General features: G+C 28.3%; 1 pseudogene across 1 annotated transcript in view; it reads left to right on the top strand.

Moving 5' to 3' along the window:
• LOC143235786 (sterol regulatory element-binding protein cleavage-activating protein-like) overlaps positions 1–16,429 on the top strand; it is a 78,235-nt pseudogene that overhangs the window by 33,735 nt on the left and 28,071 nt on the right. The window contains exons 2-11 of the transcript XR_013019370.1: positions 613–689; positions 795–909; positions 7,889–8,079; positions 8,423–8,549; positions 9,018–9,130; positions 11,500–11,594; positions 12,238–12,336; positions 12,547–12,674; positions 14,274–14,421; positions 16,018–16,120. The product of XR_013019370.1 is annotated as a sterol regulatory element-binding protein cleavage-activating protein-like (transcript). The remainder of the gene's footprint in view (positions 1–612; positions 690–794; positions 910–7,888; positions 8,080–8,422; positions 8,550–9,017; positions 9,131–11,499; positions 11,595–12,237; positions 12,337–12,546; positions 12,675–14,273; positions 14,422–16,017; positions 16,121–16,429) is intronic.

The raw sequence follows: 16,429 nt of genomic DNA, 5'->3' as shown, positions 1-16,429 counted from the left end.
GATGATTTAAAAAAATCTTTCTTCTACTTCACTAAACTTATGATTAACTGATGATTTAAAAAATCTTTCTTCTACTTCACTAAACTTATGATTAACTGATGATTTAAAAAAATCTTTCTTCTACTTCACTAAACTTATGATTAACTGATGATTTAAAAAAATCTTTCTTCTACTTCACTAAACTTATGATTAACTTTGATGATTTAAAAAAATCTTTCTTCTACTTCACTAAACTTATGATTAACTGATGATTTAAAAAAATCTTTCTTCTACTTCACTAAACTTATGATTAACTGATGATTTAAAAATCTTTCTTCTACTTCACTAAACTTATGATTAACTGATGATTTAAAAAATCTTTCTTCTACTTCACTAAACTTATGATTAACTTTGATGATTTAAACAAAATCTCACTTCCACTTCACTAAACCTATGATTAACTTTGATGATTTAAAAAAATCATTCTTCTACTTCACTAAACTTATAATTAACTTTGATGATTTAAACAAAATCTCACTTCTACTTCACTAAACTTATGATTAACTTTGATGATTTTCAAGAATTTCTCAGATTTTCTTCTGTAAAATTCTAATGATTTTCATCTGAATACAGATTTCAACAAGATGGCAACATTATAAAGACTATTTATCTCCAGAAGGCTGAAACAGTTGATCTTACAAGTCCTAAAGGTCAGTCAGTAGTAGAATGTAACCTGGATATGTAGAACACTTGTAGTTGTAGGTCTCAACTATGAGTATAGTTAATATATTTTTCTATTTTTTTATATAAATTAGATATACTTTTCGGAGTTCCTTGGAATGAGACAAACATCAAGAAGATACTTGTGAGAACCAGACAGAGAGTTATCACTTATGCTGTCACTGTTGTTTTTCACACGTATGATCCCAAGTATGTTAAGTGTTTATTCTTTTTGAAAGACAATTGTACAACTGTTTTATATCATGTGGCTAAATGTCTAAATACTACAAGATATAATGTTTTTGTCCTGATCTGGTTATATTACTGTGTTTGTTCTTGTTACTGATTGAGTTAGTAAACAAATAATAATTAATTTCTTCTACCTTAGCTCTGTTACCATGGATATTCTTTACTGTGCATGACCCACTTGAAGTAAATATGCTATTCTAATAGGTATAAATAAAAAGAGAGTAACTTATTAAAGTTTTGAATGTATTTTCAAGATGGCTGGTTTGGATATTACAGCTTTACTTAAAATAAAGTACAGAACAATGCCCAGTAATGGTCAGTTGCAGACTGTCTTTGTTAATCTGAAGATGATCTGAGAAGGTTAGAATGATACTTATTTCTATTGGTCAATTTACAGTTGTGTAGCCAGAAATTTTTAAAAGCAAAGTAAAATTTTAATACCCATACCAGCCATCTTGAGAAAAGAAGGTTTTTAGTGTCTTACATTAAAAACGTTAACAAATTACTTTTTCTTTATTTATACCTATTATAATAGCATAAAATCTTAGCTAACAATTCATATTGTGATGGTATATAAATGTTAAGTTCTTAATTCTACAAGGCAAAAAACGAACCTGAATTTCCCCTTGAGTGACACATTTTCTTTTGGCATGTCATCCTCACTATTTTATCCACCATCCCTGAAATAAATATGAATTTAAACGTAAATTATTATTTATAAAATCTCTATTTCACAGACAAACCATAATTTTTATAGCCTCCACTTTTGTTTGGTGTAGAAAATAAGACCCCTCCTGCCACATTCAGTGTTCATTAATAGTTCTCTCTTACATTTAATTGTATATTACCTATAACTGATAAAAAGTCAAGGTTTTCATTTATCAAATGACATATTGTATAACATTTTGTTCTGAACAGTTAAATATCAGTTTCACTAGAGTACCAACATTATTCCCATGAGAAAATTAACAGCTAGTTTGGATAACAACTCTTGTTGCATAATTAGGAGGCCAGAAAAATTTTGAGAGATAAGGGAGTTTGTTTACTTTATGCATGTTATTAGTCTATATTGTGTGTTGCATTATGTAGTTAAATAAAAATTACTAATTGTTTCAACAATTAGGGTTAACTGTCTTCAACAATTGACAGCAAGAAAAAAGAAGATTGGTTAAGTTTCATGTTTATCATGTTTATGTATAATTATAAAAGTATCTAACATGTAAAATGAGGATTATTTTAAGTTAGGATTACTTTAGATAAACCAAATAATAATAAAAATATTTTATGAGGCACATATGCAAAGAGGTTGTAGTAACTCCTGAGAATTGTTATTGGAATGTGTAATGTGAGCTGCACATGCCCTGAGTAAGTTAGAACTTATAATGGGATGGATAGTAGTTGTACATGGTTCAAAAGGTAATAAAACAATATAATTATAAAATAGATGTATACAGTTACTTAGAATAAATTAATTTATTTTTTTGCAATTTGAAGTCATTCTAAAAATAATTAGAAAGATAATTTAGATTCATTTTATTTTATTTTTTGGTGGTTTGAAGTTGGTCAAATTGACCTATTCTGTTTTCAGAAAGGGTGGAGAAAATGGATAAAGTATAAATTTTACTGAAAAATCATGTTTGAAATGCATTTAGGATTTTAGGGATGATTTAGACAAAGGAAATTTTAAATTTTTGACATAGGGAAAAATATTTTTAATTTTAACATGAAAATTACTTTGCACATGAACTATTCACAACAAATACTCAGTATACTTCTGAACATATATTTATTTCATTAAAAATTCTTTACTAAAAATATGATTTGTTTAATGAAAAAACTTTATAATATTAACTGAAAAACTGCCAACTTTTGTGAAGACATAGACACTATGTTGAAATTTAATGAATCTTAATGCATAGTAGAAAGAAGACAAGTTATAGCAAGTTACATACTATGAACACTAACAATTTTAAATTAGAAGAACGTGTGTCGTATTTGAACAAATTATAAGTTAGGATAACAGTTCTCTGAAAAGTTAACATTACTCCATTTATAGAAAAACCAAATTAATTTTTTCTTTGGTTTGAATTGCCAAAGTTAAATCATACATTAAATGTAATATTTACAATAAAGAATTTTCCAGTTATAGCATAGTATTACAAACTTTTCAACTATTCTACTGATTCCTGTGTTGCTTAGCTGACAGAACACAGATGTTGTTCTATTCAGTAATTAAAAACAGATTATTAATGTGACATAACTATTAACTCATGGATGGATCATATGACAGTGACCAATGTGTTAAAGTAGATTATTAATGTTATATAACTATTAACTCAGGGATTGATCATATGACAGTGACCAGTATGTTAAAGTACATTATTAATGTTATATAACTATTAACTCATGGATGGATCATATGACAGTGACCAATGTGTTAAAGTAGATTATTAATGTTATATAACTATTAACTCAGGGATTGATCATATGACAGTGACCAATGTGTTAAAGTAGATTATTAATGTGACACAACTATTAACTCACAGATGGATTATATGACAGTGACCAATGTGTTAAAGTAGATTATTAATGTGACATAACTATTAACTCACAGATGGATTATATGACAGTGACCAATGTGTTAAAGTAGATTATTAAAGTAACATAACTGTTAATTCACGGATGGATTATATGACAGTGACTGATGTGTTAAAGTAGATTATTAAAGTGACATAACTGTTAATTCATGGATGGATTATATGACAGTGAACAGTATGTTAAAGTAGGTAATTAATGTGACATAACTTTAACTCACGGATTGATCATATGACAGTGACCAATGTGTTAAAGTAGATTATTAATGTGACATAACTATTAACTCACGGATTGATCATATGACAGTGACCAATGTGTTAAAGTAGATTATTAATGTGACATAACTATTAACTCATGGATGGATTATTTGACAGTGGCCAATGTGTTAAAGTAGATTATTAAACTTTTATATCTGTATTAACTTATGGATGGATCATATGACAGTGACCAGTATGTTAAAGTAGATTATTAAAGTGACATAACTATTAACTCACGGATTGATCATATGACAGTGACTGATGTGTTAAAGTAGATTATTAATGTGACATAACTATTAACTTATGGATGGATCATATAACAGTGAACGGTATGTTAAAGTAGGTAATTAATGTGACATAACTACTAACTTATGGATGGATCATATAACAATAACCATTATGTTAAAGTAGATTATTAAAGTGACATAACTATTAACTTATGGATGGATCATATAACAGTGAACGGTATGTTAAAGTAGGTAATTAATGTGACATAACTACTAACTTATGGATGGATCATATAACAATAACCATTATGTTAAAGTAGATTATTAAAGTGACATAACTATTAACTTATGGATGGATCATATAACAGTGAACGGTATGTTAAAGTAGGTAATTAATGTGACATAACTACTAACTTATGGATGGATCATATAACAATAACCATTATGTTAAAGTAGATTATTAAAGTGACATAACTATTAACTTATGGATGGATCATATAACAGTGAACGGTATGTTAAAGTAGGTAATTAGTGTGACATAACTACTAACTTATGGATGGATCATATAACAATAACCATTATGTTAAAGTAGATTATTAAAGTGACATAACTATTAACTTATGGATGGATCATATAACAGTGAACGGTATGTTAAAGTAGGTAATTAATGTGACATAACTACTAATTTATGGATGGATCATATAACAATAACCATTATGTTAAAGTAGATTATTAAAGTGACATAACTATTAACTTATGGATGGATCATATAACAGTGAACGGTATGTTAAAGTAGGTAATTAATGTGACATAACTACTAACTTATGGATGGATCATATAACAATAACCATTATGTAAAAGTAGATTATTAATGAAGCATAACTGTAAATGCATTAATCCTATGTTTTAGTGATTTAGATATTTAAAGTTTTTATTTAAGAAATGATACTTATTTCTATTGATCAATGTACACTTGTGTAGTGTGATATTTTAAAGGGAAGTGAAAGTACTTAACAATTCTTTAGATTGAAAACAATGAAAAGTAGCATTTTTGAATGTTATTTAATGTGAACTATTACAGAATAACTGATTCTTTAGTTCATAAGCAAGTTAGGAGTTTTTATATTAAACTGTAATATTTCACTATAAAAATACACATGACTGTGTGTGTATCTTTATTTTTTAAATTAATGTCTGCTTTTCAAAAATTAGATAAAACAGTTTGTTATTGTCTCCTTTCTTGTATGAATAGAAGAGAATATGACCTTCATTAATCCTATCAAATAATACTTGAGAGAGATTAATCAGTAATTTTTTATCTTTCTATCAAATAATACTTATAGAGAGATTAACCAATAATGTTTTATCTTTCTATCAAATAATACTTATAGAGAGATTAACCAGTAATGTTTTATCTTCACTATCAAATACTACTTATAGAGAGATTAACCAACAATGTTTTATCTTTACTATCAAGTAATACTTATAGAGAGATTAACGAATAATGTTTTATCTTCACTATCAAATACTACTTGTAGAGATTAACCAATAATGTTTTATCTTTACTATCAAGTAATACTTATAGAGAGATTAACCAATAATGTTTTATCTTCACTATCAAATACTACTTGTAGAGATTAACCAATAATGTTTTATCTTTACTATCAAGTAATACTTATAGAGAGATTAACGAATAATGTTTTATCTTCACTATCAAATACTACTTATAGAGAGATTAACCAATAATGTTTTATCTTTACTATCAAATAATACTTATAGAGAGATTAACCAGTAATGTTTTATCTTCACTATCAAATACTACTTGTAGAGATTAACTAATAATGTTTTATCTTCACTATCAAATACTACTTATAGAGAGATTAACCAACAATGTTTTATCTTTACTATCAAGTAATACTTATAGAGAGATTAACGAATAATGTTTTATCTTCACTATCAAATACTACTTGTAGAGAGATTAACCAATAATGTTTTATCTTTACTATCAAGTAATACTTAGAAAGAGATTAACCAATAATGTTTTATCTTTACTCTCAAGTAATACTTATAGAGAGATTAACCAATAATGTTTTATCTTCACTATCAAATACTACTTGTAGAGATTAACCAATAATGTTTTATCTTTACTCTCAAGTAATACTTATAGAGAGATTAACCAATAATGTTTTATCTTCACTATCAAATACCACTTGTAGAGATTAACCAATAATATTTTATCTTTACTATCAAGTAATACTTATAGAGATTAACCAATAATGTTTTATCTTTACTATCAAGTAATACTTATAGAGAGATTAATGAATAATGTTTTATCTTCACTATCAAATACTACTTGTAGAGAGATTAACCAATAATGTTTTATCTTTACTATCAAATAATACTTATAGAGAGATTAACCAATAATGTTTTATCTTCACTATCAAATACTACTTGTAGAGATTAACCAATAATGTTTTATCCTTACTATCAAGTAATACTTAGAAAGAGATTAACCAATAATGTTTTATCTTCACTATCAAATACCACTTGTAGAGATTAACCAATAATATTTTATCTTTACTATCAAGTAATACTTATAGAGAGATTAACCAATAATGTTTTATCTTTACTATCAAGTAATACTTATAGAGAGATTAATGAATAATGTTTTATCTTCACTATCAAATACTACTTGTAGAGAGATTAACCAATAATGTTTTATCTTCACTATCAAATACTACTTGTAGAGATTAACCAATAATGTTTTATCCTTACTATCAAGTAATACTTAGAAAGAGATTAACCAATAATGTTTTATCTTCACTATCAAATACTACTTGTAGAGATTAACCAATAATGTTTTATCTTTACTATCAAGTAATACTTGTAGAGAGATTAACCAATAATGTTTTATCTTTCTATCAATTAATACTTATAGAGAGATTAACCAATAATGTTTTATCTTCACTATCAAATACTACTTATAGAGAGATTAACCAATAATGTTTTATCTTTACTATCAAGTAATACTTATAGAGAGATTAACGAATAATGTTTTATCTTTGCTATCAAATACTACTTGTAGAGATTAACGAATAATGTTTTATCTTTGCTATCAAATACTACTTGTAGAGATTAACCAATAATGTTTTATCTTTGCTATCAAATACTACTTGTAGAGATTAACGAATAATGTTTTATCTTTGCTATCAAATACTACTTGTAGAGATTAACCAATAATGTTTTATCTTTACTATCAAATACTACTTGTAGAGATTAACGAATAATGTTTTATCTTCACTATCAAATACTACTTATAGAGAGATTAACCAATAATGTTTTGTCTTTACTATCAAATACTACTTGTAGAGATTAACCAATAATGTTTTGTCTTTACTATCAAATACTACTTGTAGAGATTAACCAATAATATTTTATCTTTACTGTCAAGTAATACTTATAGAGAGATTAACGAATAATGTTTTATCTTCACTATTAAATACTACTTGTAGAGAGATTAACCAATAATGTTTTATCTTCACTATCAAATACTACTTGTAGAGAGATTAACCAATAATGTTTTATCTTCACTATCAAATACTACTTGTAGAGATTAACCAATAATGTTTTATCTTCACTATCAAATACTACTTGTAGAGAGATTAACCAATAATGTTTTATCTTCACTATCAAATACTACTTGTAGAGATTAACCAATAATGTTTTATCTTTACTATCAAGTAATACTTATAGAGAGATTAACGAATAATGTTTTATATTCACTATCAAATACTACTTGTAGAGAGATTAACCAATAATGTTTTATCTTCACACTATTTTGTAGTTTATTTATTTTTATAGGTTTATGTTGAGTCTCAAGAAACATTTAGAGAACAAATACCCTTCTAGTCCTTGGCCAGAGAATGTATCATACCTTGTGGATGATGGTGTTGTATCTCATGTCTATTTTGAAGATCAGTATACACTGGTTGAATATATTCCACTTGGAATGACTTATGTGATCCTCTTTTTGTATGTGTATTTTTCTGTCAGTAAGTATCTGATGTAGAATCTCTGTAGTTCATTAATAAATATAAATGAATTGTATGCTAGTAAGTAATTGTGGTATGTATTATTTACAATTCAGCATCTATATGTAGGGGCTTAATTAAGTTCATGTGTAATGTATATGTAGGTAGTAACTAAAAGGTTTTGAAATGAATATATTTTCACTATTCTTAGGTAAAGTAGAAATTACTCTGCAAATAGTAACCCTTATAACAACGTATGTCATGGTATATACATTCACCTAACAACCCATATTAATAAGTTGAAGTTTCATCAAGATAGATTGTTTTCATATTTACAATTCCCCGTAATGTGGTCTCTTAACAGGAAAGATTGAGCTAGTAAAATCCAAGTGGGCTCTTGCTGTGAGTGCTGTAATGACAATGGTCATGTCGCTGTTGATGTCTGTGGGACTCTGCATATGGTTTGGATTGAACCCAACATTGAATGGCAGGTAGGTACTTACCGGTAGTTGAATAGACATGTAGTTACTGACCAGTAATTAAGTAGATCGTGTGATGGTTATTGACCAGTAGTTGACTTCAATTGTGGTAGGTGTTGACAAGTAGTTGAATAGACCTGTATTAGTTACTGACCAGTAGTTGAGTAGAACTGTGGTTGTTACTGACAAGTAGTTGAATAGACGTGTTGTAGGTACTGAATAGTAGTTAAACATAGCTTTGGTTGGTTTCCCATCATGACTACTGATGTGAAATCATTTTTATTATTCTGTTATGGTTCTCTGTGTGTGTGTTCTTTTTAGTACATGAAATTCCTATTAAACAATGTTTATTCAAATAGATACTTAATCTAACTGCAGAGTAATACAACTTACCTTGATTTTGCAGCTAATTTCTAGATTGCTGTTATCCTGAAGTCTGGTTAGTGGTTTGTTTAAAGATTATTTCCCTATGTATTACAGTGAGATTTTCCCCTATTTGGTTGTTGTAATTGGACTTGAGAATATGTGGGTGTTGACAAAATCTGTGGTTTCCACTCCTGTTCACTTAGATGTCAAAGTACGGGTTGCCCAAGGTAAGAGAACTTTGTGAAGGAAGTATATATTTACACATTTTCAAGATGTCATGGCTTCTTTATGAAGTTTTAGTTTCAGTTTTATAATAACCATGTACAAACAGGTGTTCTACAGCCAAAGAAAAACAAGGGTTGCATCAAGTATTGAAATTCAATGTTAACATTTAATGACTTATTTGTGTTACCCACAGCTTTTATAATCACTTTTAAGTGTTAAAGCAGTGAAACTTATATTTTCCAAGCATCTAATACTTTAAAACATAGTGTGTAACTGTCTGCACTGTTTTTATAGCAAATTATTACATAATTTAAGTAGTTTGGTTTCTAGTCAGTTGCACCCCCTCATTGTGTGCTTAATTAGAAACAATGAACTCCTGTGAATTAGAAGTGAGTCTTCTATGACTCATTGAAAATTTGAGATATATGTGGACTAAAATGTACAAAATATTGTGATATTATGAAAAGAACATTATTGCATTCTGTTACTATAATTTGCAAGTTTAGTCTCTAATAAAACTTCTATTTTAACTATAAATTCAAATCTCTGTTAGTTATTATAATCATAATGTGTTGATGAAACTTCATCACACATATTGATAACTAAAATTGAATATTTAGTTACTTATAGAGAACGTGGTTCCTCATATAACAACTTGTAACATGTAGAAAAGCCAGTGTATTTTATATCATGTTGGTTAACAATAAAAATATTACCTGTTATTGTTTTTAAGAGGCTATAGGCTGAAAATATAAAATGTGTAAATTACAAAATTGAGATACCATTAATTAAAGAGGTTTGTTTTTATTATTTAAGTTTTACCTTTATAACAGACCACATCCTGTAAAGGAGGAACAAAAATATATAGCTTATGCTTTGATGCTAAAACGAGTCCAGAGTACACACACTGACATAGTCATCTTGAATAAATCGACCAAATAACCCAAACTAAGACTGGTAATTTTGCTTGTAGCTACATAATGCATACAATTTTTATTTAGTAGATTATACTTCATTCACTGTCATCATTGTTTTACTTTTCTTATGATTTTCTAAGAAGATACCAGTTCACAGTGAAAGCTTAAATTTGTATTATGTAGTTTTAAGAACCAGTTCAAAGTTTTCATTGTGCAGTTTAAAGAACCAGTTCAAGTTTGTGTTGTTAAGTTTGAATAATCAATTCTAAGTAAAAAACAAAATATTTTTATTGCACAGTTTAAAAAAAAAGACAGTTCACAATGAAATGTGAAAGTTTGTGTTGTACAGTTTAAAGTGAAAACTAAAAGTTGTATTGTACAGTTTAAAGTGAAAACTAAAAGTTGTATTGTACAGTTTAAAGTGAAAACTAAAAGTTTGTATTGTACAGTTTAAAGTGAAAACTAAAAGTTTGTATTGTACAGTTTAAAGTGAAAACTAAAAGTTGTATTGTACAGTTTAAAGTGAAAACTAAAAGTTGTATTGTACAGTTTAAAGTGAAAACTAAAAGTTTGTATTGTACAGTTTAAAGTGAAAACTAAAAGTTTGTATTGTACAGTTTAAAGTGAAAACTAAAAGTTTGTATTGTACAGTTTAAAGTGAAAACTAAAAGTTTGTATTGTACAGTTTAAAGTGAAAACTAAAAGTTTGTATTGTACAGTTTAAAGTGAAAACTAAAAGTTTGTATTGTACAGTTTAAAGTGAAAACTAAAGTTTGTATTGTACAGTTTAAAGTGAAAACTAAAAGTTGTATTGTACAGTTTAAAGTGAAAACTAAAGTTTGTATTGTACAGTTTAAAGTGAAAACTAAAGTTTGTACTGTACAGTTTAAAGTGAAAACTAAAAGTTTGTACTGTACAGTTTAAAGTGAAAACTAAAAGTTTGTACTGTACAGTTTAAAGTGAAAACTAAAGTTTGTACTGTACAGTTTAAAGTGAAAACTAAAAGTTTGTATTGTACAGTTTAAAGTGAAAACTAAAAGTTTGTACTGTACAGTTTAAAGTGAAAACTAAAAGTTTGTATTGTACAGTTTAAAGTGAAAACTAAAAGTTTGTATTGTACAGTTTAAAGTGAAAACTAAAAGTTTGTATTGTACAGTTTAAAGTGAAAACTAAAAGTTTGTATTGTACAGTTTAAAGTGAAAACTAAAAGTTTGTATTGTACAGTTTAAAGTGAAAACTAAAAGTTTGTACTGTACAGTTTAAAGTGAAAACTAAAAGTTTGTACTGTACAGTTTAAAGTGAAAACTAAAAGTTTGTACTGTACAGTTTAAAGTGAAAACTAAAAGTTTGTATTGTACAGTTTAAAGAACCAGTTCAGAGTTACACACCTTAAAGTGATATACACCAGTTCAAGAGCCAGTTCAAAGTGAAAGCTGAATTTTCTCTTATTTTAGGACTCAGTAAGGAAGGCTGGTTCATTACAAAGAATTTGTTGACAGAATTAACTGTTTTAACGTTTGCTTTCTTCACCTTTGTTCCAGCGATTCAGGTATTTATACAGCTATGTATATTTATATATATTTATACAGCTATGTATATTTTTAATATATGATGTCTATTATTTTCTACTCTTTTGTCCATAAATACTAATAGTGAACTGTAAACTTTGATGATACTTAAGATAGAAACAACATAAATCTTTACAGATTTATCTTATGTTTTAAGGAATTTTGTTTTTGTTTAAAGTGGTAAACATGTACCTGTATGACTTTATCAGCTAATTTTTTTGTTTTTAAGAATTCTGTTTAAAGTGGTAAACATGTACCTGTATGACTTTATCAGCTCATTTTTTTGTTTTTAGGAATTCTGTTTAAAGTGGTAAACATGTACCTGTATGACTTTATCAGCTAATTTTTTTGTTTTTAGGAATTCTGTTTAAAGTGGTAAACATGTACCTGTATGACTTTATCAGCTCATTTTTTTGTTTTTAGGAATTCTGTTTAAAGTGGTAAACATGTACATGTATGACTTTATCAGCTCATTTTTTTGTTTTTAGGAATTCTGTTTGTTTAAAGTGGTAAACATGTACCTGTATGACTTTATCAGCTCATTTTTTTGTTTTTAGGAATTCTGTTTGTTTAAAGTGGTAAACATGTACCTGTATGACTTTATTAGCTTACTTTTCTTTTTAGGAATTCTGTTTGTTTGCAGTGGTAGGTGTGTTTTCTGACTTTTTTCTACAGATGGTTTTCTTTGCAACTGTGTTGTCTATTGACATTCGACGAATAGAGGTAAGAAAACCTTTTACATACTTTGATCAACAGCTAATGTTATACTTTGTGTTATATGCTTGTAACATGTATATTGAGTGAATTGTGTTCTATAACATGTGTATACAACAAAAACTTTTACTACTGAAACAGCTTCAAGATAACTCTGATAACTTGTATTATTTGTAAAACAACATATTATATCAGAATATAATGTTTTTCTTGTTGAAGTTGGCAGAACTTCATAAAGACAACATGCATCGAACAATTAATATTGGACAAGGAGATGAACCAATCACTGACAAACAAGCTCCTAGCAGGGAGGACGTCATGAAAATGTCAGGAATGTGTCGATCAAGGTATAGAAGTGAAGTGTTTATATTTAGTGTTTGTGTAGAACAAGGTATAGAAGTGAAGTGTTTATAAGGTATAGAAGTGAAGTGTTTATATTTAGTGTTTGTGTAGATCAAGATACAGAAGTGAAGTGTTTATATTTAGTGTTTGTGTAGATCAAGATACAGAAGTGAAGTGTTTATATTTAGTGTTTGTGTAGATCAAGGTATAGAAGTGAAGTGTTTATATTTAGTGCTTGTGTTGATCAAGGTACAGAAGTGAAGTGTTTATATTTAGTGTTTGTGTAGATCAAGGTATAGAAGTGAAGTGTTTATATTTAGTGTTTGTGTAGATCAAGGTATAGAAGTGAAGTGTTTATATTTAGTGTTTGTGTCGATCAAGGTATAGAAGTGAAGTGTTTATATTTAGTGCTTGTGTCGATCAAGGTATAGAAGTGAAGTGTTTATATTTAGTGCTTGTGTCGATCAAGGTACAGAAGTGAAGTGTTTATATTTAGTGTTTGTGTAGATCAAGGTATAGAAGTGAAGTGTTTATATTTAGTGCTTGTGTTGATCAAGGTACAGAAGTGAAGTGTTTATATTTAGTGCTTGTGTTGATCAAGGTACAGAAGTGAAGTGTTTATATTTAGTGTTTGTGTAGATCAAGGTATAGAAGTGAAGTGTTTATATTTAGTGTTTGTGTAGATCAAGGTATAGAAGTGAAGTGTTTATATTTAGTGTTTGTGTAGATCAAGGTATAGAAGTGAAGTGTTTATATTTAGTGTTTGTGTCGATCAAGGTATAGAAGTGAAGTGTTTATATTTAGTGTTTGTGTCGATCAAGGTATAGAAGTGAAGTGTTTATATTTAGTGTTTGTGTCGATCAAGGTATAGAAGTGAAGTGTTTATATTTAGTGTTTGTGTCGATCAAGGTATAGAAGTGAAGTATTTATATTTAGTGTTTGTGTTTGTGAAGTGTTTATATTTAGTGTTTGTGTAGATCAAGGTATAGAAGTGAAGTATTTATATTTAGTGTTTGTGTAGATCAAGGTATAGAGGTGAAGTGTTTATATTTAGTGTTTGTGCCGATCAAGGTATAGAAGTGAAGTGTTTATATTTAGTGTTTGAAGAATGACAGAAAAACATAACCCAGTGCATGTTTTGTTAATTCTTATTTCAAGGTATCTTAGTGCTCTGTAGTTAGAATAATTTGGTGATTTTGAAATCACAACTTATGTTCACTTGTTACTGAGTAGTGAAACATAGTTTCTTTTGCCATCTTAGTTTTAAAGCACAAGAAAAATATTTTTACTAATCTTGAAGTGTTACGTTTAAAAACATACAGAATTGTTTGTTTGAAAATAAATCTTAAATTAATTCTGTGCTTTGATACTTTGGTTTACTGACACTTTTACCAACATAACACTGGTATAATAATAACAACAACAAAAAAAGATATCTTCGTTAAAATTACTAGCATGATAAAATAAGTTTCCTACAATTGATGACACTTAGGTTTTTTCAGTAGTTCTTTTATTTTGACCAAGTAACCACATTGTAATGTCAAAAAGAAGCTATTCTGCTAAGTTAAATTAATCCTCTTTGGCTTCTGTATTTCTCCTGATAGGCTGAGGACCCCTGTTGTTCCATACAATACGAGCCAGTATCGAAGTGTCATTGCTCCTCCAACTGCTCCCATTTTAGTTAAACTTCCTAAGAGACTCAGATTCATTTATTTTTGGGCACGCACTCGGATGGTGCAGAGGGGTTTGATGGTAAGTGTAACTTTTATTATGGTTAGTGATTCATAATTGACTTGCATAGGGTTGAACACTATCATTAGTATGTATGTGTCACTTGTAAAGTTACCATCACTGATAGGTGTGTATATCACATGTAAAGTTACCATCATTGATACGTGTGTGTATATCACATGTAAAGTAACCATCACTGACAGGTGTGTATATCACATGTAAAGTTACCATCACTGATAGGTGTGTATATCACATGTAAAGTTACCATCATTGATACGTGTGTGTATATCACATGTAAAGTTACCATCACTGATAGGTGTGTATATCACATGTAAAGTTACCATCATTGATACGTGTGTGTATATCACATGTAAAGTTACTATCATTGATACGTATGTCTATATCACATGTAAAGTTACCATCATTGATATGTGTGTGTATATCACATGTAAAGTTACCATCACTGATAGGTGTGTATATCACATGTAAAGTTACCATCATTGATACGTATGTCTATATCACATGTAAAGTTACCATCACTGATAGGTGTGTATATCACATGTAAAGCTACCATCATTGATACGTATGTCTATATCACATGTAAAGTTACCATCATTGCTACTTGTGTATATCACATGTAAAGTTACCATCATTGCTACTTGTGTATATCACATGTAAAGTTACCATCATTGCTACTTGTGTATATCACATGTAAAGTTACCATCATTGATACATATGTCTATATCACATGTAAAGTTACCATCATTGATACGTATGTCTATATCACATGTAAAGTTACCATCATTGCCCACTTGTGTATATCACATGTAAAGTTACCATCATTGATACGTATGTCTATATCACATGTAAAGTTACCATCATTGATACGTATGTCTATATCACATGTAAAGTTACCATCATTGCTACTTGTGTGTATATCACATGTAAAGTTACCATCATTGATACGTATGTCTATATCACATGTAAAGTTACCATCATTGATACGTATGTCTATATCACATGTAAAGTTACCATCATTGATATGTATGTCTATATCACATGTAAAGTTACCATCATTGATATGTATGTCAATATCACATGTAAAGTTACCATCATTGATACGTATGTCTATATCACATGTAAAGTTACTTTCTTTAGCCAGTTGATAATTACCAGATTAGTTTTGTACTTCAAAGATTCCAAGTTTAAGTCACCTTGTGATATAAACTAGTTTCTGTATTTTCTATAGTTTGGGAAGATTATTTTTACCAAAAGTCTATTTTTTTGTCTGTTCTCCCTCTTACGTGAGGTGTTGTCCGTAGAGATCTATTGAGGTATTTTATAGTTGAATTGTATGGAAAAGTCTTTAAGACAATACAGTGTTATTATTAAAAATTAAGAAAATATTTTGCAAGTTAATTTAATGGATATATATATTTTTTTAACATTTTAAAACTTAGCACCCACTTAGCACATACTGTCTTTATGAAAGGAATTCTAAAGCAATACAGAAAGAAGTCTTTGTGGAGTTATTTTCAGAAGTAGAAAGATTATTTCATTGTTTTTCATGGCATGTATTGCCATTTCATGTTGATATAATAATGGACTGTGTTTCAGGTTTGTCTGGTGGTATGGATTTTTCTTGTGTTGTATAAACTTGGAATTATGGACCACCTGACAAGCAACACTACAAGTTTAACACCAGTCATTACTGAACAAGGTAAGTTTTGCTTTCCTTATCTGTTATGTACAGAGTTCTGGTTTTGTTTTATTAACATTTTTTAGTGTTTCTTTTTCCATAATCTTCTAAAAGTAATTTACAAATAATAATTATCACCATGAGTTCTTTAAAATTCTTCACTTTTTCTAACATTCAGAGATAGTAAATAATTCCAAACTGACAAAAAAAGCAATCATTGAGAGCTTTTGGTTATGTAAAAACCATGAACAATTAATTATGACACATTACACAGGGAAAGTAGTTTACTTTGTACGTGAACAAGAGAACTTGGTGGTTCATAAGTCGTAT

This window comes from Tachypleus tridentatus, chromosome 12 (genome assembly GCF_004210375.1).
Source record: "Tachypleus tridentatus isolate NWPU-2018 chromosome 12, ASM421037v1, whole genome shotgun sequence".
NCBI classification, from domain to species: Eukaryota; Metazoa; Arthropoda; class Merostomata; order Xiphosura; family Limulidae; genus Tachypleus; species Tachypleus tridentatus.
This window is presented reverse-complemented; position numbering and strand designations above follow the sequence as displayed.